At 41.3% G+C, this 22,387-nt stretch overlaps 1 protein-coding gene across 14 annotated transcripts in view; it reads left to right on the plus strand.

Annotated features, from left to right (window-relative positions):
• Positions 1-201: 201 nt before the first annotated feature.
• LOC142971806 (receptor-type tyrosine-protein phosphatase delta) overlaps positions 202-22,387 on the plus strand; it is a 343,430-nt gene continuing 321,244 nt past the window's right edge. For all 14 annotated transcript variants that reach the window (XM_076112487.1, XM_076112472.1, XM_076112479.1 and 11 more), the window contains exons 1-4: positions 202-468; positions 1,319-1,401; positions 15,540-15,652; positions 15,793-15,828. The gene's annotated coding sequence lies outside the window, so the exon portion shown is untranslated. The remainder of the gene's footprint in view (positions 469-1,318; positions 1,402-15,539; positions 15,653-15,792; positions 15,829-22,387) is intronic.

Genomic DNA, 22,387 nt, shown 5'->3' on the forward strand with positions numbered 1-22,387 from the left:
AAAATGCAAAAAAGACATTAAAGATTTTTGAAAGAACCCGTTATTGTTGCAGTTCTCATCAACTGTTGGCCTGACTGTATGGCCTCTGAGGGCACAATGACTCTGAAGCAATTTTTTTTTCTTGTCCTCATGCAAATGATACTATTCTTTAATCCTCCGGGGAGTGAAAGAGGAACTGAACTCTTTTTACCATGGCTAACATCTAACTGCACCTATTCTGCTGACCTCATTCCTGTGCAAGACGATCCAGTCCCCGAAAACCCCAAAGGGATGTTAAACAGCAGCTGGACTTAAAAAGAAAGTGATACGGATGATAAAATTATGTCTAACGCAAGAAAGTACTCGGGCTAGGGCTCATATTTTGCTGCGCAATTATATTTCATTGGCAAGCGGACAAAAGGGCCTCGATCTGGGAGTTGTTCAAAATGGAGCTTGGATGAAAATGGAGGAATAAAACATTACGAGCGGGTAGGTGAGAGCAGGATTGATACAGATTGTATTGTGTATAGAGGGCAATAAAAGCATGTAAGGATGCTGTTAAATAGACTTGTACAAACCCTCTGTAAATGGTCTCGGATGTATACCTCCTTGTGAATATGTTGTCTATCGAGTGTGACCAGGAGATGTGCATCTTTACATTTCTATTATATCGAAGTGGATCCGTTATAACTCATGAAATTACTAATTATTTCAAACAAATATTGAAAGTAACAAGAAAGTACAAAACAATTAAAAAGAGGGATGGATGAAAACATATTGGCCTTACATTTGGACAGAAAAAAGGACTCTTAATAAATACTTCCTCAATCATAGAAACATTGAAAAAAGTTATTTGCGGCTATATTAATGTTCAGAGTATTTCATGCAGCTCCTTTAACATTTCCATTTGTCAACAATGCTTTAATCACAATAATTAATGGATTCAAATGTTTACAGATGTAGCATGATCAGAACTTGATCGCAGATTGCTCCATTATCAGGTTGAACACACACCTGCATCCCTTTACTGGATGATTTGTCACTTCTGTCACTTCCTCATCTTTTTCTTCTCTCTTCACCTACCCTACCCCCCACCCCGCTCGCCCTTCTGTCTGCTTTTTTTTCTGCCTCATTCTAAAGCCCCTTGGAATCATCATTATGCACACTCAACTATATCATCTACAAATATCTGCTTTCGTATTCTGCTCTAATTAAGGCTGGTAGTGTGACATCGACTAGCTAACAACCGATGGAGTTTTCTCAGTTGGCAAAGAAATTTGTAAAATAATCCATGAACACTGTTGTTTAGAGTGGAAATGTTCTTACCTTTTCCCTTTAGACCACAATCTTGTAAAGAAACAAAGACCCGTCTGATGGGCTGCCACTGAATGACCTTAAGATGACCACAGAATGGGATAACAGGTAAGTTATTCAGTCATGCATCAGCAGCACTTGGTCTCTGGTTGGACAACAAATTAAGCAACATTTCCCTTTTGCGCTGTGGTTTTAATTTGTAGTTTGGCAAAAAATGGGCCTTTGGGAACAGGTCTAAGTTACGACCTGATGTTTGTACAATATAGCCAAATGTGCCAGCTTCCTGCTTGTATTAGTTTGGACTGAACCCAGTGGAAATGACTGAAACTTTGTTACAGTCAAAATTCCCTTAATTTATTCTCTCAAAAAGTATGTTTTTTCCATTAGGCCCTTAGGTTATTGTAGTTTTATTTACTTTTTCATTTGTGATAAAATATCCATGCTATTCACCAAAGGCCTACTGGCCCCAAGTTTAGATGAAATTACAAATCTATAATTTAGTTCACACTTCAGAAAGTGTGCCCAGCAGAGTAAATGTTTGGCGAGAGAAAGAGAAACACACACACACACACACACACACACACACACACACACACACACACACACACACACGGAGAGAACAAGTGAGGGAGAGAGTGGAGAGGACAAAAAAAAAAAAAGGGAGATTTAATTTCCTATGCCTCAGCTGATCACACTGCTCTTGGCACAGTAAAGTCTCCGGAACAAAACACAACCTTGAATAATGAAGTATATATGCGTAACGATATATTCATTTTGCGATTCAAATAAAAAAAAGGCAAGTTGGTTGAAAATAAAAACAAAACTCTTAACAAGCAAGAGTGAACTCTTAACATCAACAGTTCGTCATGTCACAGAGCCTAGATGAGAGTTCAAGGCTTGATCTTCTGACATGATATTTGACACATTTCTCTAATATAATTGCTTATAGAGGAAACTGTATGAGCGCTTACACATCATCCAACTTTCTTCCTCAAGCCTCTGTCAGTTGATATAGTCACTTCAAAGATCCAACTTAGTGGGATGTTATTGGATTGTTGGCGGGGGTGGAGGGCGGGCTGGAAAAGATATTGCTCAAGAGTTTTTCACCAACGCACAGACCAATATCATCAGATATTAAACATGGGGAAAAAAAAGCACTCCCTTTGAAGAGCAGTAGAGGGAGAATGAACAAAGGTAGGAAAGCACAAGATCTATTACCTCGGATGTTGACAGAAAAAAGAAAATTTATCAAAATGGCTCGGGGCGCGAGGCATTTTAACCAGATTCACACAAACACTACCTTTTCATTCCTTGCAGCAGGGTTGTGTTGTGCTTTGTAGGGTTTAGTACACTAGCAGGTGCTTCATTGCCTGACACAAGTAAATAGAGGTTATGTTTTCATGGCAAATGTCAGATTATGATATTCTTGAGTGGTCAATTTTGAAATCAGGTGATATTTGGCAGGGGTTCAATGGGGATAATAGGGAATCATTGTCAATATCAGTCATAGAATGTTTCTATGTTTCTGGGATGTTGTACATCTGCCTGTGAGCTGACGTTTCCAGGGCCATGTGCTAAAAGAAAACAAGTGTTACTCAGTGCAGCAGAGTAACTTTATGTTCACCATCTCTAGAATCGAAGGACAGACATGTGTAAACTTGTAGAGATTGGTTTCCAAAGGACTGACTCACCCCTGCATTGACAGTGTGACCCAATGCAATACTTCTGCAAAGGAGGGAACACCGAGAGATGCGCTGGGGGTGGAGCGTTCCTTTAAATCAGCGGAGAGATGCAGCGATATATATACATACACAATCTGGTGGTTATGCATATATACACGCATGTGAATATGTGTGTATTATGCATGCATTTTTGGAATCATAACATTCCATATCTATGCAGTTAAGTCTGTACATACGGAAATTAAGGAAAGGAGGACAAACTTGCAAATGCTCACGTGCTTTTTTTATGCTGCATTTTGATAAAAATCTAAATCAATCAGTCATCACTGATTGACTGCAACCCCAACTTCTCATGTTTACATCTAAAATCAACTATTAGAAAGACACTGGAAAGATTCCTGGAATCCATATACGTATATTTTAACAGATTTGTGGAAGAGCTCTTGAATTATTTAGTCTTAAAACTGCACATCTTTATTGAAATACAGATTCAATTATGTATTTCCTTTGAATTGATCTGTTCTCTCCAACAGGCCTCGTCAGCACATTGCACAAGTCTTTCACAGGATTTTATGTCACTCCCCATCAACACATTGCCAGGAAATACTGTGTATAAAAAGGAAGTCACAACCATATACAGTTCATTACATGTAAAGTATGAGACATTGAAAAGAAGCTAGTTTAAACTGGACACCTTAAAGTTGTTGTGCATCCAGATGCACTACTTAAATGCCCAAGCACAATTATCTCCGTGTTACTCAAAGGTGCCACACAGTGAGGCAAGGAGCCACATCAGGAAGCCTTGTAGGCCATCTGCCATGGGCACACCGAAGAACCACATCTGACAGGCGATTAATAAGAGAGCCTCTTGCTGTGGTGGCCAACCTCTGTGGCATATGTCGCTCTGATGGCACTCGCTTGTCTGGCATCTTCCTGTTAATCAAACTAATCATCTAGAATTTGTATTGCTGCGTTCTCTCACCCTAGTGAGTTAGTGTACTCCGTAGCTCTTCATTTAGAGGAGTGGAAGCTTTGGGAAATTGTTAAAAGGAGGACAGCAGACATATTAGTTTTTGTTCATGCTTCATGTTATCATATTGAATTAGTATGCTATAGATTCCGACTACAGGTTCATCAATTCATGTAAAATGTAGAATTATGATTGTCTGGCTATAGTTAGTAGCCTTCCAAACAGGGGTGGGCTGTATTGCAAAAAATATATCGCTTTTTTCCAGGCAGGATGATAATCAAACATGTTATTAGAACACTTATTCACGTTCGTTTTTAAGGCTATATTACAAGTTACTGAAAAGTACAACCAAATGAATTTCCCTAGAAAAAAAAAAGAAAAAGGCAACAAAACACAACACAAAATTCTTAGTATATTTAAAGTTTCTTTAAGTGTGCATCAGATAGCTTGATACAGATGTTACACTCAAGTCATAGCATTGGTCCTGCTGTTCCTTATGTGAGGCTAGAAGGATCATATTTATGCACAGGGATTTTCCTTCTTGGTCAAGGTTGTAACAAACAGCCTTGTGCTGCTCACAAATAGGAACCCTACAGTATCTGACTCTAGTGTCCACATCAGGGCTATATGTCAGTTTACAGCTGGTGATCTGGTAGAGGAATGGATGCATCTTGGCATTTATCCGTGTGTCAGGTGGACATGCCAGTGCTAGGTTAATGACTGTGTTAGTGACAAGATATTCTCAAAGGTTCAGCAGGAAGAAGTCCATTAACTCGAGATCTGCAGAAGAACTTTGGTCAGTGGCGTGAGAGCGATTACACTGAAGAGATCCTGAGACAGTTGAATTGATGTGCCCACCATCATTGAAGGAGAGATGTCATGCTGAGCAGCTGCAAGACATTTGAAGGGTGAAGCTCGTCTTAGTTTATGGCTCTGTCTGCTCTAGTGCATGGCAAAGACAAACTATATCTTACAAAATCCAGGCAACTCTAGCACTATGGGACACCCTCTAGCTATCCACAGCAAGCAATCCTCCTAAATACCTTATCTAACCTGTGCGTAGGATAATAAAAAGGAGTTCAAGGAGTTTGTGAGATCTTAGGCTAAAAAGCTACATGTTTATCATTCAGCATAAAAGCGCAGGAAACATTTGAGTTGATGTTATAGCAGAGTTGTGTGGTGTTTACAGACCAAATATTAAAAGAAATATCTCTCATCTAGTTCATCCATCATTTCATTTTAGTATAAATTTAGACTAAAAGTACAACGTTTACTGTGACATTACTAGAGTCTTGCTTTTTCCAAGGAAAAAGACCAGGTAAGGTTTGCGGAGCTGCATGGCTGTAACACAAGAAAGTGGCTCCCAAGTTAAGGGATTGAGCACCCAAGGGTGAAGCTTATTGGAGCACTGGTCAAACCTAGGGTTGTTAGGGGAGCACAGATGCTGCTCTATCGATATCATGGAGACCGCTAGTGTTCAGCAATGTGGTGAGACAGAGAGTGGAAAAAGGGGCACATAGAGCATTTGTTGGTGGAAACCGAAGTGGAGGATTCTTAGTTTACATTTTGGTGGGAATGTATCAGTACAATATCACTCGGATACTATCAGAGTCACTCATCCAAACCTGTCATCTAGACAAGGATGACATCAGACAGGATACAATCACCTCTACCTCATTCTCCTCTATGATTTTGACTGATTATAAACATGAAACTGGATTGTGTGTGAATAATAATGAAGCCATGCACTTTCATACCACCAGGTAAAGCCAGGGTGTTGAATGAGTGGTTTCGTGAAGCGACTGAGCTGTTTCACAATGCAACTGAGAGAAGAGTTGCTTTTCATTCATACAGCCTTTCAGAACCATTGGGGGGCAAATAAATCATTATTTTACAAACACATAACCACCAGATTGTGCACATTGGTCTTTGAATTATACTGATGCAGACTTGGAATTTGTGATTCTGAATGTTGCCAGGCTAGCAAATAACATGAGTTTTGATATATTTATTTATTACCATTCCTCACAGCAGTGCCAATACATCCAGTAGCTTTCCTGTAACCGTTAGGCATCATCACATTGATTCCCACCGCATGTATGGAATCAATGCCTCCAAACATCACTGGATTTCAGGTACACCAAAAGGCCTAGAACGACAAGCACACTCCTTTAGTCTTAGTGTCAGACCACACAGCTAAGTCTGTAAGCTCTTGTCCAGTGAATCCATAATGCCAATAAAGCAGCAGTTCTTGTTCTGGGTGAAAATCAATTGTGAGCACACTGAAACAGCTGGTGCAGCAATGGGACTTTTTGCGAGGTGAATGAATAACTGCTGAAACACAACTCTTTTCCTAAAATGTTATCATGACTTAAGGTGCCAAAATGTTATGTACCAGTGCAGAAAATCACTTTAATAAAGATGAGGTTGCGAGAGGGAGCTATTATTAAAAGGCAAAAACACCATGTTATATAAGCTTCTGTTAAATGTCATGATTATCAGATAAAGTAGAATCTCCAAAGTTGCGAGAGAGGCAGCTTAAATATTCATTTCTACCCCATTCTGGTTAATTTGTCTTGTGAATAGTAGTGGTTTTGATTCTGTCTGTACTCACCCAGCCATGCTGCTTCTCTGATGCATTTTTTAAAGCATTGGTCATATGCTTTTATCTCAATAGCATTTTCTGCAATGATTGTCTGCTTGCAGTGTTAATTATTGATCAATAATTGAGATCTTATTTTAAATGCTCTCACTTGGGTATGAATTGAGTTCAGCTTGAACAAGGCTTTTCAAAATTGCATCTCAGCCTTTACAGCTGCAAAAATAAGGAGGGGCGAAAATGCAAATGACTGCAAAACTCCTTTTTTATCAACAGGTGAGCTGCCTGATATCTAGGAGTTTCTGGAAGGATAAAAAGTTTGGAAAAGATTCAATATGCAGATGTCCTTATCTCTCTCAAACACTAAGCACTTGGCTGAGTGGGGGGGGAAACAAAACCGTCTTCTTTCCTCAGTAAAGTCGGGATGAAAGGGAAAATAACTTTGTAAAAAAAAAAAAAAAAAAGAGCATGTTGCATATACCCACGGATGACTGGCACGTGACAGCATGCTTCTGTAGGAAAAAGAAGGATTTCTAATGCTGCTCGGGCGTCACAGGTGCTCATTTTGTATTCACAGAACACAAAGAGTGGAAGCAATTTTGAATCCTAAGCATTTACTGTAATTCATAAGATATTTTTAGATTAAGTGGATGATAATGGATGGACGATGACTTTCATGGAACATCATGTGGAAAACTAGAAGTTAAATAAGATCGAGTTACTATGTAGTTCTGTCTAAGTCACTTAGAATGTATGCCAGTTTTATGTAATGTATGCCATCATCCGTATAGGTCATAAATTGCTGCCATCATTGGGAATTTTTGGCTCGTCACTATTACAACTGCACTTTAATTCCACTTTCTGTGTATGGCAGTCTGTATTTGAACTTCCTTTAGCAGCTAAAATTTAGACACAAATAATACAAGTTACTTCATTAAAGGATTTACAGGATGAATGTAAAGACAATAAAGTAAGACAGGGTTCTATTGGGAAGGCCACTATGGGTGGAATGCATCCGATATACTGTATGTAAGTGCAGTACTGTAAGCGGGAAGTCAGACCAGCGCTGTGTTGAGTCTGTAATACATGTACATGTAATAGCCTACAATGTACAGATTGAACTAAGAAGACAGAATACAATCCAGAAATTCCAGTTTGTTTTATCCCGTTCAACGGGAGTAAGCCATACCAAGTAGTCCAACAGGAATGTGTGATTGCATGTATTTGACTGGCCAACAGTGCTGCAGATGTTGAGCCAGGTTCCTTTATGCCGGGGCACTTTGCACTGGGAACCCAATTTGCTAACGTGCTTGTCTCATTTAAATAATTGAGTAGGCTGATGTTAGTCCAAATACAGCGTTAGACCATTGCTCAGTAAATGCACAGGCCTCTTTGTCTTCACTAAGGCTGTCTCCTGCATTTCGAGATACTTTTATGATGACCTTCCAACTAACAAATCAAGCTTAATTTGATCATCATGCATAACTGCACTATCATAAAAGTGGCAGACTCACAGAACAGAAACACGGTGTTAATTACTACTCCGATAATTATTTTGTAACCTATAAATGTGGCTGCCTCAAGCTGGAGAGGGTGGAGTTAGTCACATGACTGCCACCTGGGTTTTACACATGCTGGGTCAGCCTTCAGTATGCACTCATGCTTTTTCAATCTCTGTCTGGGGGGGGGATCACTGTGAGTCAGCAAATCAACCACGTCACCCCATGGACCTTTATGGTTGAGCAAGGCAAACGTCAGTGAAGGGACAATCTGGCAACGTTGGCTTGCAGCGACTTCTGGACTGGACTGACATAACCAGCAGCAGCACAAGCAGAGCTAATCGGCAGGAGCACAGTGGAATGTGAGACTTCAGCTGAGCTTGTTCTTCCTCCATAAGAACCTGAACTTCGGCCGTGGAGTTTTGCATTTTGAGATATTTAGCCAAGATAGGAGCTTGGCTGTTGGTATCTGTCTTTTTTGGTTTATATTCCGCCGAGTTCGCTTTGGAACTCGTCCTATAGCCCATGCGGAGCAGCCAGCTCACGATCTGCAGCGATAGTTTTACCCTCTGTCTCATCTATTTTTTCTGCGAGACGCGAGCCAATCTGGCATTTAAACACACAGAATTTTTTTTACAAACCATATGTTATATAATGATCAGATTCGGATAAATGAGAATATGCATTCCATACTTGCAAACACTTTTTCTCATGCACTTTCATATCGCCCAATGTTTACCCAACACTTTTATTAAAAATAGCTTATCATTGCCGTTTGTGATCCCGTTTTTAAATTGCCTACTTACTCCACATATGTGTCAGTAGTGTCTAAACAGAGAGCAAGAGAGATAAGTAGACACACAAAAAAACACACACACACACACACAATCACGCTTGTTGACCTTTGCAGAGAAATGGCTTCAAATACAACCAGTGTTCAGTGATCGGACAATACAGCTTCCAGCGATTGGTGATCCGCCCCAAAAATCCTGATAGGTGCACCGTTAAGTATCACCAGGGGGGCAAATCTCGAAGTGAAGTCACCGCTACTGGCAGGGTAAGATAGTCACTGAAATAGCCACATTTTGTGGCAAGGCCTATGGGTAATCCCAACTCATTAAGCCACTGCTAACAATGCTTGGTCAACATTGTGACTTCTAAATGTGCAAATGTCGGAGAAAAAATAACTGGGCTGGAAAACACTTTTCCTTTGTCAGTCCCTTGTCACCGGTAAACTCGTATAAAGGGGTTAACGTGCATCGAGCAGCCCTTAATGAGTCAAAGAGACGGAGGGAAACCAGGGAGGGACTAATATGCGACAGCAACCAAGACTCTGGTTATCTAATTGGTGTAGATGTATGCCACCCTCCAGCAAAACATTGTTTAATTTGCAGCATAACTGACAATGTCTTTAGGATGTCAATATCCCAAGATGTATCATGACGCTTATTGTGTTGGCTATGGATATTCTATCGGGTTCGAAAGATGAAGATGAATTTTGAAGATGACCGTCTCCAAAATACCAGTCCAATTTGAACAAACGGAAACCTCCATCCTCTCATATTTTAAACCACTCCCGGTTGCGATTAGTCAAAGAGGAGCTGACACTTAACTGAAACTCTAAAATTCACCAAGCCAGCATGCCTTCATGTACATGCGACCTCAACCCCAAGACAGTAGTGCACATCTTAAAGTTTAAAGTTGTAACTACTGTACGATGGCAGTGTGGGCAGCATAGCTGTGGTTAGGCCACCATGAAGCTGATGTTCAAGCTTGAGGACTTGGGCTTTTGAATGATTTTGTCACTGTTCTCCATCACTTTCAGTTTCAGCCTCAGGAGATGTGACCTCTGAGGGGGAACTTCAGTCCAATATAATTGTTTGTGACAGGCGAGTTCACATTGGTGCTTGCCCCCCAAACTCAGCTGTCAGCGCAAAATTTTTTGTTGGAATGGACATGTTTGTGAAAACAGAGAAAAACAGAGGGATTTGTACTGTTGCTGTGGCATGGCACATTGCCAACCGATCTCCAAGCTTTTCTCATCATTCTCACCAAAAGCAAGGCCAGCGTGAGCTTAGCTCTGTAATCTAAAGAGACCTAATGATACCGCCACAGGGGTGAGTATACGCCGCCATCTCTGCCTTTCCTCCCTCTAGCCTTCTTATTCCATCTCATTCTCTACTATACATCAACATATAATCAAAAGGGTTCTGAATAAATCAGAGCACACTGTACATTGGAGTGTGGCATATTGAAAATGGACAAACGAATGCATGGAACAAGAAAAATATGCAAATCTGCTCTGTCCTATAATCCAGCAGTGATCACAAGAGGCACTAAAGAGCCGCAGAGTCACGGAACTGCACCTCTTGAAATGGGTATGAGCAAGAGAACGTTCAAAATAATTCCGGTCTCCCAGAATAATACAATGACTCATGAATATCACCTTACTTCTGTGTGATCCAAAGTGAATATCAGATACAAAGCACTGAGCATAGCTTCACCCACTCAACTTTTATTTATATTGCGTACTTGGCAGAACTCCAGCCATGCAGTTTTGCCCAATCGAATAGTGAGCCAAAAAGGACTCACACAGTGGAATCCCACTGCTTTAATCCTCACTCGGTTTTACTGGTATTTCAATATCATGCCTTCAGAGTCACTTTGCCTGTGGTTGTACATGTAGTCAGATTGTAAGACACACTGATCCTGATGGTGATTCAAATAATAATAAATAATGTGTGAGCTTTAACCATAGCAACCGAAATTAATAGATAGATTAATAGATAACCTTATATATTATTGTTGAATGTGTATAAAAAAGGTTCACCAATGTTAATGTATTCATCCACAATACAGAATGAACTAATGTGATGGGAAATTTCATATAAGCACGCAGTTATGTTGACATTGGAAAAGCTCAGAGAGCTGTGCACTCTGTATCTCAACCAGGAGATGCAAAATAGCTTCAAAAACATATTGTCTGCACGGTGTGATGTGTACTTTTTCCTTCTCTTTGGCCCTCAGTGATAGCCAATCACTGGCACTGGTAAAGAGCAAAAATCAGAGTTAACAGGTGACACTATAGGGGGTCTTGGGATGCTCAGGTAATGAATTGTTCACAAGTCATGACACATCCACAAAAGGTCAAGAACACTTCTGTAATGCAGCTCTCCTGCATAGAGAGCACAACCTTGGGCGATCGATAGAAAGGTTACACCAACCGCCCTTAGCCAATGGATGGTCTGACACTGACAGGTGACAAGTCTAGCCTTAGCATTTCAGTTGTTAGTTTATAGGACAAAGGGTGTAGCACTATGTAACACTTGGAATGATTTGTAGACATACATTAGATAAGCAATGAAGCTGATTCACATTGAATTGCCTTGTCTGGCAGCTCATTCTCACATAGGAAACATGTACTTGAATGTCCTTGACCAGAATTAAAATGAAGAATAAAGTCGTACAAAAATACCAAATGTTCGCTCCAGTCAAAACAATTCCATGGCAAAGCGGTGTGTGTGAGTAAGATGAGGCAAGACAGAGACATGCAATGTTATTTCAAAGTACAGTCTAATTCTTTTGTCGGTTTCAACTCGCAGCAAGCAAGCGGCCTGAGAAAGGTCTACAACCTTTAACAACTCCCTGAAATAATTTCAACTTTCTTCTTTACCCCGCTATACATTGACATAAGAGGGCACACAGTTGAGCCAATAACGGCTTGACTTTGGGATCACATTTGAGGATTCCAGCTCCTCCTTGAACATAAATTGCTCTCCAGTAAACTAAACTTAGCTTTCTTTCAACACACATGTATAGGTGACCAATTTCCTGACAGGAAGGACAGTGTGTAAGACAAAAGAGTTGTAGGCAAGTGCCTGCCGTAAACTGCCATCAATCAAAAACAGAGAAAAGCTGGCAAGGTTGCTGCTGACCCCGCACACCTTAGCAGCGTCCTCGTCACCAAACTGCCATCTCAAAGTCAGTACAGGGCATTTGCCACCTGGACAAGGTGGAACCTCTGCAGCTTCTTTCATGCACTAACAATCAAGAGGTAAAACTTATGTTTGGTGTATCGTTCCCTTTTTGTGTCATGCAGACCAAAAGAGTTGCTGTATTTTATGCACAGAGGTTGTCCTCAAAGTCTTTTTTTCTTCTAAGAAATAATCAATCACAAATAGGCATGGACAGCTCACATTAGCATAGATAAGTCTTTCACAGTGGCACATGCAAGATTAGCGAGTGATGCTTCCCCAATTCTTGTCAATTACTAAGCTATTGCGTGCCACGTCCCACTGGCCAATGGTGTTGGATTACACAGGCCACGTCTGCAACAACAGGTGAACAATCACAGAACAAACTTACATAAACTAAAGGGGGTGAAATAATCGTCCTCTGCACATCAGGAATACGGTAACAGCATTGCAAAGTGCAAGTGCTGTCCTTCTGAGCAAAATCTGCTGAAAGTCCCATTCAAGGCCCCATTCTCTGGGCAGCGGTACAGAAGATGATGGATGGAGGATGTGTGAGGAAGTTCCGTCCAGTGACAGTTCAGTGTCTCATGTCCCCATAGGGACTGTCTCTCAGTGGACAGCTGCTCATGAACTCAAGGGTTACCCCAGACCAGAACAGTTATAGGTACAAATGGAGCTCTGTGCAACATTAATGGATGCCCAACTGTTAGCCCTGCTGCACAGACTCTCTCTCTCTCTCTCTGAACTCACTCAAATACATGAGATATGGTGATGATAAGGACGGTTCAACGAATGGGGCAAGCATTATTTCCTAATTTATTTAGCAGCATGGTGAAGGGATAAAAACAGCAGCATAACATGCTCACAGGCAACAGTAGCATCATCAGTAATGTCAACATCTGAAGGCAGCCAGCAACAGCATCTGACATAGAGTGTGCCACAAGTCTAGAGCAAAGGTCTCCACCAAAAGTTGTCCATACACATAAAGGATATCTCTTTAAAGGAAATCACATATTTTCAATCCAAAGACACCAATCTGCCGCCTATATCAAAGCCTGCTGGCAAAATAATAAACTTCAACCAAATGCACATAACAGCCAAAAATATTTCAGCAGTCTTACCTTATATGGAGTCTCCTCGCCGGTCTGGAGCTGACAACTGACGCACCTGAGAGTCATCTTGGTTGATGAGCGTTCTCCTCCTGACGAGGTAAACCAGCGCCGTACATCTCGTCGCATTTTTAAACCTATATAGTATAACACAATGAATAGCCTATGCGCTTATGAAAGGACATTTCCAAATCGCCGTTGATTTCTTCTTCGATCAAGGAGTTTCTCAGCAGGAGTCCGACACACGATCCTGTGAATAGTTTGAAAATAACGCACACCTGGAAGACCGTCAGTGGCCCAATCAGCAGCTCAAAATCTCCTCAAAATTCTGTGCTGGAAAATAAGTTAAGATAAGTCTCACATTTTTTAATTTGTGCATTTTCCTGCCCAACAATTTATCTTCAACTCATCTCCCCTATACCATCCCATCTGCAAGTACTACAGCTTAATCCATCACCTCATAAATCTTGTTAACATTGTTTATGCATCTGTCAACTAATAAGGTGATTCATTCTATTGTTCAAAAGGCCTGCTAACACAACTAAAAAGGACAGCTATTATAACTGGCAATTCTGTGATAAACACCTAAAAACAGTCTGCAACTGCACTGAAAGAAACTGGTCCCATCCTGAAATGTACTCAATCAATATGAAACGCACAGGTGTTACTAATAACATCAACGATGATTGCATTCAAGTGACCCATGTGACAGTGAGCCAGCATGCTCAGCTGCAGGATCCTGAAACTCAAGCAGCTAAATGGAATTCAGGCGTTCCCCTTACTGTGACATGTCAAAATGTCCTCTGTGAAAAAGCCGTATACTGCATAAATTGTAACCTCAGTTGAACTCCCAAAACCAGACACTTCCTTTTTTTTTTTGCCATGTGAAACAGTGGCAACTACACAGAAATAGCAGTACAGAAAACACAGCACGACTGTATAAAATCACATAAATTAGCACCATTTTCACAATGTGGGCATCAAAACATCCCGCAGCATCAACCTCATGCTCGCAACTGACAGATATTAGCATACAAACACATACCAGCTACATTAATACAGACAAGCAGAAACATTTTGCTTGAAATTTTTATTTCAGGAAACCAATTTTTCCATCTGACCTGTTGGAGGTTCAATATACCTTTTTCACAGCAGACATTTAGCGCGTCACACACACATGTAATTAGTGACAGAAAGCAATTCCCATTGTCATGATGAGTCATTGGGACTCTCTGATACATTAGTGTTGTTAGTTACACCTGTGCTTTCCCTGCTATGGCAAGTAAAATCACCACAAAACGTCTCCAAGTCATGTACTAAAACCTAAAACACTCCAGTAATGTCAATGTAGGCTATGCAGTAGTTCCTATACGAGGTCACTGGTGGAGGACATATTCAAATCCTTTACTTAAATACAAATACCAATACGCAAAGTGTCACTTCAGCATAAGAAAAAAATACATAAAGTATCATAATTTAAAGTACTCTTAATTCAGAAGAAATACCCCAGAGAATATTGTTAGATTATTGTTACTGAAACATTAATGTCTACATATGCATTTTACGGTTGTTTTTGGTCGAGGTTGAGCTAATTTTAACCATTTTATAGTCTGCTGCGTAAAGGTGACTAAAAAGTACATTTCCCCTCTGACTGTAGCAGAGTAGAAATATATAAAATAGCATCAAATGGAAGTACTCAAGTAAAGTTGGAGTGCCCGGCCATTAAGAGAGCTGCCAGCCATTCTGAGCCATCAATGTGCAAGCTGCCAGGTGCAGACAGTAGCCTAATAAATAATGATAATTGTACTGTAGCAACTCATAGCAGATGCTGTTTCTTCCCCCCCCAGCATTAATATTAAGATTGTTTAAAAGATCATAATGAGGATGTCGGCCTTCAGCACCTCATTGACGTTGCCCTCTGGCTGTTAAATTCGCCATGGTGGGAAATGTGAAAATCCCACTGTCAGCTGCCCCTCTAGCTGGCCATCATGCGGCTGGCCCGAGTAGTGCAGCTTTGAGCGCAGCATCCCTGCCATCCCGGTCTCTTCCTTCCCCCTCCCTCCCTCCCTCTCTCTCCCTCTCCAGCCGTTGCCAGGAGCCGTGAGTGTATGTGTGTGTGTGTGAGCGCGCTGGTGTAATCTGACAGCACGCTGGGGCTGCGTTTCCTAAGAAAAGCTCAGCGCTCTCTGTTTTCTGCCCGTTTTATTGCCGCTTTCATTGTCTTTGTCGACAGTGATAAAGAGAGCAGGTACCATCTGTCCATTCCGCCAATTTGTTACGAGTTGCCTTTTTTTTGTTTGCTGCTCTTCACAGATGTTATGTCAACACTTTTTGGGTGGTGGTGGTGGTGGTGGGGGGACTCCCAGTTCTAATGGAATTTGTTGTGGCTGTTTTGGTCTCTTCTCTCTTTCAGTTCAACCACGGGCCTGTTTTTGGAATAAGAAAAGCATTGCTGTTTTCTGACTTTGAGAGAAGGAAGAAGGGACTCCTCTGGAATTTCCTAAGGAATTTATTCGGGCAGCCCCGGTAAGTGGACCTTTCGCTATCCAAAAAGCTTCATGGTTTGAAATGCATGCAGCTATTTACCATACTGAGTTCACTTTTAATGAAAAAAATTAAACAAGCGTATCGTTCATTTTCCCCCCATTCTTCTATTTTAATTACAGTTACCGGGGCTTTGCATTCTACCGCCTGGGTATATAGTAAGTAGTATAGACTTTTTTTTCACCCTGCATCTTCTAATTGTGATTTGCAGTTGAACGCTGCTCTTCGTGTTTCTGATGTGTGGAATTAAGTGTCGATCTGGCGTCGACTCCAAGTTGTGTGTCGTGCCGCGATGTGAGTCGTTTCCCGGGGCGCATATTTGTGCATATCTTCAAACTGCGTTATGGTTCATGTAGCGCTCAACATGCACCGGCATGCCGCTCGCCGTTACACTCCAGATGGTGGCGAGATATTCACAGATTTGTTTTCAACGTCATCATTTATAACACAAACCACAGAGGCATCTTTGCCCCCAAACGATGCTCTGCCCCGCTTTCAAATATAGAGGATGCACGCGCGCGCACGCACGCAACCATGTCTGAGATATTCCGTGCGTTAGTTGTGGGACGTGCTGAGAAAGTTTGCTTCGATGTTTGGTCCTGACAGCCGACACATTTTTGAATGCTTTTGTCTGTGGACGTATGTGCGCGCGCGTGCGTGCGTGCCTGTTCCTGACTCAGGTGATGTCGACGGTGGGCGGGCTGTGACTCACCCGGTTTACCCATTTCGTTGCTGTTATCTGACAGGCGTTCATTACAGATTTCACTGGTGATTGACAGCGGATCATGCGCAGTAAGGGTGTCAGCAGAGGACCATGTTTTTTCCCCCATTGGTGCCAGCTATATATGGAAGTTACCAAACAACATGATTTATACAACCCTTCATCTGCGTATTTGTCAGACTACTGCTGACAAGTGATTCATACATAGCCAATTACCCGCCATATTCCAGTCATACTTTGAAGCCTGAACAGAAAAAACCCCTCTAAAAGGCAGGATAATGAACTGAAAAGTTTGTGCGCCTCACTATGTCGGAAGCAAGGCACGCCAAGGAGAGGCAACCGCAAATGAGGGCAAGGGCAGCTCACACAGTCAGAGCGATGTGTCTTCCCTGGCATGAGTAGAGTGACAGAGGGCTAAGTGAGCATGGCCATTCAGGAGAGGTAATAGCATTACGGTCTGCCAGTCATGAGGCAGTGCAAGAGATAGGCTACAGTTGCATTTCAAGAAGAACTAAATGGACAGGAAACTAGGACATGAGGGGACTTAGGATTTAACAACTAAGAACACCCTCACATGGCTCAAAAGTACACTTCATTTGTTTAGATATTATAATCATTGTGGGTTAAAGTTGTTTTGTGATGTGGGTATCCTTTTTGGACCGGATTTAGCATTGCTTCACTAATGTCACCCTGGGGTTAGAGATTTGCTGATGCTGCTGAGATTATTAGGGATGCTTCTATCTATCTATCTATCTATCTATGCTTGTGAGTTTCTTGCTTAAAATTGCAAGGCACTATGGAATATAGAAACACTGTGGACATCATTCAAAATCCGATTGTGTACCAATGATTACATGCAACATGCCGACATGTTGAAATACAGCAGTCCTTTTGGCTCGTTATCCCTGTGTGTAAAGACAGTTTTGAGCACAACAGTGGATTATAATCATTTGCTGTCAGGCAGTACATTTCTTGCAAAGCTTATACGAATTAGTCACAGGTAAGAACGTCCCTTGCCATCCTTCACCCAGCAGCATTCCCATTTTACAAACCCAAATTCTGCAATTTCCCTCTGTCTTCCTTCTGAGTGATGCTCCCAAAAGCTACTCGCCAGGCTCACATCAATCACCGCTGGATGGGATTGGGACTGGAAGTAGTGAGCGGGAGAGACAGGTCTGCTTTCTCACAGTTGCACAAGCTCCTCCACAGTGACCCCGAGAGCCACAGCCAGCGCTGCCAGTTAGATAGTCGCATTTCTGCAAATCTTTTCCTCCCAATAATTACGCCTTAATACTGGTCGCTCTAGTGCGGCTGTGTTGACAACACACCCGGTTTTCCTCTGCCTGCTGCACCTCCCCGGAGAGAAACAGGAGTAAGCTGTAATTATGGTTTATAAACTTCCTCCAGGTGACATAATCGGGGCATGGCAGAGATGGCAAGGGGCTGTCATAACAGCTGCTAATTAATTTATAGCTTTTTTTTCTTCTTCTTGCAATGCACATTTCTCAGACGGTCTTACCGTATAGATACATGTTTGTCGCACAATGCACACCTTGTTGAAACCACTGTATTCATACAATGATTTCTCAGGAATACAGTATAAGAAGAGCGCAAATATTGCCCAATTGAAAGCAGAACACCAATATGAAAGAGTAGCAGCCGTGCTTTCCCTGCATTTTTACTATGAGATACACCTTGATTGCGGTCCAAGGCTTGGCAAGCCGAGTAGCTGACTCCCAGGGGCCGTTATATAATGAGGACGCCCTGTCAGATAATTAGATACACCTGACGCAGGCGTCTTTAGGACATTTTGATTCATCCCAAAATAAAATGTGTGCGCCTGCCACCATTAAAGCAGAAAAAAAAAGAAAAATCCCACTGTCACATTACCTCTCCTCTCATGGGTGGCGTGTTTTATTTATCTATCCACATCTTAATGCTCTTGGATGAGGCGGGCTTCATTTTGTGCTAGCTGACGCATTAGTCGCCAACGTTGCTCATCCCGTGAAGCCAAGCATGGCACAAGATGACAGCTAATTGTGATTGGAAGAGAGTGGTAGGGCGATACATATCACTCCTCGGAAAGCTGCGCAAACATGCGCGTTGCGTGACGACAGATGTGTTCAGTGACCTGTGAATGAATCAGGTGTGTAGTATTCATCTTAAGACAATGTGTGTGTTTTCCAGACATTAAGTGTTTGGAGATTTTGAATTTGGTGGATGTACATGCAACTCATCAGCCATTTCATGCAAATACTGTATACGGTTATAGCGATGAATGATTAATTGAATTTGCTTCAACACACTTATGCACACACACACACACAACCTTAAATACAATGTATTTTTTATAGCTGTTGGTTAGAAAATGCTGCGTGAGATGAAACCCGCTCACTTGTGCTGTTTGTTTATCAGGCACTTGGCTCCAGTCATAAATCAGACTCTCATTAAGTTCTTTAACAACAACTTTTGCCTTTTGTTGGAGACATCAATGCTATTAAGCATGATGTAGATGATACAGTTGGAAGGTGAACCTTTGCAAATTGCTCATGTTATGTAACTGAGATAGATCAGGCAGCAACCCATGGGTCTGAAAAGTAAAGCCAATGCGGACGTGCCTTAAACTTGCATTCTTTCTAATAGCCAGCAGGGGGCAACTCCCTTGATTTGAAAACTAACTTTGATTCTATAGTAGTCTATGAGAAAATGACCCTACTTCTCACTTGATTTATTACCGAAGTAAACAATGAAAACTGTATTTTTCGAGTTGGAACTTAAACCTTTCACAGTGTGTTTTCAATTTATGCATTAAATGTTGGTGGCTGAGTATCAACACCACTGCAAGTCTTTCTCCGGGTTAGAGGTGAATCAACAATAAGCTTAAATTAAATAAATGTACGCAAGTTGATATCCTATTAGGTCAACAGAAATGTAAAATTAGTCAGTTGAATTACATTTTTTTATGTTGCAATTTAAAGGTTCACAACAATTAGGATTATTTCAATTGGCGTTGATTGGGATGATTGATCAGCTACAACCAACGTATGAGAGCAGCACTATTTAACTATTACTAAACTCTGGAATAATGAAGTCATTGAACTAACTCAGAGTGTAATTCAACATTTTATTTTATCTTGTAAGAGAAAGAAGGAAGTATTTTGTCCTTCAAAAGTCACAGAGTTCTGCTTAAAAGTGATTAAAAAAAAGTGTAATATTGAGAGAGAGATGCTTAAATGTGAGATGATTCCAGCAAAATGTCCAAAAAAAGGACAGCCAGTGGAACCTGAGAAATAATGAGAATAATTTATCTGGTTTTTAAAACCCGACTAATGTACTATACATAACTTTGACGACATCGACACACATTCCAGTCTCTGAAACACACACACACACACACACAGAATAAGGGTTCATTGTGTTCTGCTACTTTCTTGATTTTATGAATGGTACCTTGGTTGTTTTCTTAATAATCTCATTATGAGAGATGGTACGAAGACTTAATCGAACCTACACACTGAGATTTGAAAGAGCATTCTCAGAGTCTACAGGCACACCATCACCAACGGAAGGCGAGCTGATCTAGGTCAATTTGTCCTTTTAAATAGGATACAAAAGAGAACAAATCAAGTTCAACAACCACCTGAAAACAAGTGACCCTAACTCTTACCATTACAAAACCAAAGAGGAGAACATAGAGAGGAGTCCCCTCAGCCAGCTGGCCCTGAGGCTCACCTCCTCTAACTGCACACAGCCTCGGGACAGCCCTCTCACAATCTGGCCCAACCTAATTATAGCTAAAGAAAAAACAAATTGCATTAACTATTGGACATCTCCCACACATCTCAAAACCCAATTCAATGCTATTTGGCTGTAAACAGACAGTACACGGTGGGAAACTATCTGACCACTGTGACTGATCCAAAACAGAGAAAGACATTAACTACAAACTGGCCATAGAGACCTAGCTGCCTGGAGAGGACAGGAGAGGAGAGGAGTGGCAGCTCTGTCCACAGAGAGAGGTAGAGACAGAGCAACATTACTTCAAATGTCCGTACGATCACATCATTTGATCCGGAGCATATCGTCAACAAAGCTTTCCTGGCCTTTCTTGCACCACTGGTGATAAAAACGTCACAATATTTCATGATTGTCAACTGCGCGGTTTAAATTACCATCACGCTCTTACTCTGCACAGCATGCAAAGCCACACTGCAGGGCAAATGCAATAATATTTGTCCGGTAAAAATGAAATTTAAATACATCCCGATGACATTTGAATGAATAATAGGATGTTGGTCTGCTGTGCAGTAGCCTTGCTGTACATTGTCATGTATGGTTGTTGCATCAGTGAGATATTGTTGATTTCATTAGTGCACATGCTTTTGTCTAGCTGTCTGTACCTTGAAGCCATGACAAAGTCACCAAAAATATGGCTGTGCTCTAGTCTACAGTAGGCTATTATTCCCTGTTACCTAACTTCACTCTCACGGCAGCAGGAGTTGTAACCCAGGCTCAGTGATGCAGTATTTGAAATTCATCTCAGCGGTGAAGGCTGTGGTGGATGTTTCCCTTCTCTGCTTGGCTTTCTGCATTGTTATTGCCTCAAGAAAACCTGTGTCCGTATTGTGAGGTTGAACTTGGGAAAAAACAGAAAACGGCGTTGCTTTCTCCCCGCTCTGACATGACAGGAACTCACAAAACTGATGGATACAAAATGACGAAAGACGCAGACAAGAGCAGGATGTTATGAATGTGCTGCCCAGAGCCAGAATCCCTGTCTGAACTAATAGCCATGTACACTGGGCTGGACACAATATCATGAACATCTGTACAGCATTATACAGCTACACTAACTGCAGCTTTACATGGGCTATAAAGCTGAATTAAAACTCAAATAAATATTCGTTTGTGACGAAAGTGCAGTTCTGTTCCATTGGATTGCAGTAGGCTGTACATGTATGCACAGTATCATCTTTCCTCCTTGCATGTTAGCACAGCTCACTGGTGGTTCTTTGGATAAAGGGGATAAGGACTTGTTCCTAGAGAGCAAATGCCAACGTGATCTTACATCCTGACCTTTTTGTCAGCCACATGCACTGCACCGTGGTGTGGATTAAAAAAAAAAAAAAAAACTCCAAACATGCTTTTGCCGTGTTACTCCTCTGCTATCTGGCTACCCCGGAAGACTGAAGAGGGCACGGGTATGTTGAGGGTTGGCATTAAAGTCTACTGTGACATGGAGGCAAAAAAGAAAACAGAAAGGAACAACGCAGGCAAGCTGGAGCCAGGGTACTCTGCACAGTTCGATGCCGCTGCCTCTAACCGACATGAACAAGATAAATCAATTAGACCTACTCAGTTGCTATCCAAGGGACTTCCACCATGGGAAAGGGTAGAGCGAATCAAAGGGTTTGGGAAAAAAAATAAAGTAGCAGAAAAGGAAAGTGAACCCGAATAACAGTTTGTTGTATTCATAGTCAGATCGGCCGCCTCTGACCTCAAGATAACATTCATTCTTTCTTTCTTCATGCCAGGGATGCTTAGAATTCCAGACACTTTCCTGTCTCGTTTTTTTTTTTAAGCGATGCTTTCAGGTCAGTAATGAGGAAAAAAAGGAAGGCTGGCAAAAATGTTCCTGACAGGAATATTTTTGATGAAGCCTGAGCTTAGTTTTACCTGCAGATACAGCAATCTCTTGTTTTTTCCCCCAGCAGCTTTTAGATTCACACTATTATGTTTACATTCATACCTTTAAAGCCATTCCAGTAGTCACTTGGAGGTCACTTTGAACAGCATTTCTTTTACCCTCCATAATGGGCACTGGAGTTTGTTTAGCTGAAAAAGAAAAGAGCAAACACGTTGTACTGTGAGGGTATTATAGCGTTTTAAAAGTGATTTAAACATTTCGTTTTAGAAAACTCTTTATTATGCTTTACAGAAAAAAAAATCTCTGGTTCCACAAGATTATAAAACAATTCTTCATATTGAATATGAAA

The sequence above is a fragment of the Anarhichas minor genome, unplaced genomic scaffold, assembly GCF_050575085.1.
Source record: "Anarhichas minor isolate MPS153535 unplaced genomic scaffold, ASM5057508v1 ptg000049l, whole genome shotgun sequence".
NCBI lineage: Eukaryota > Metazoa > Chordata > Actinopteri > Perciformes > Anarhichadidae > Anarhichas > Anarhichas minor.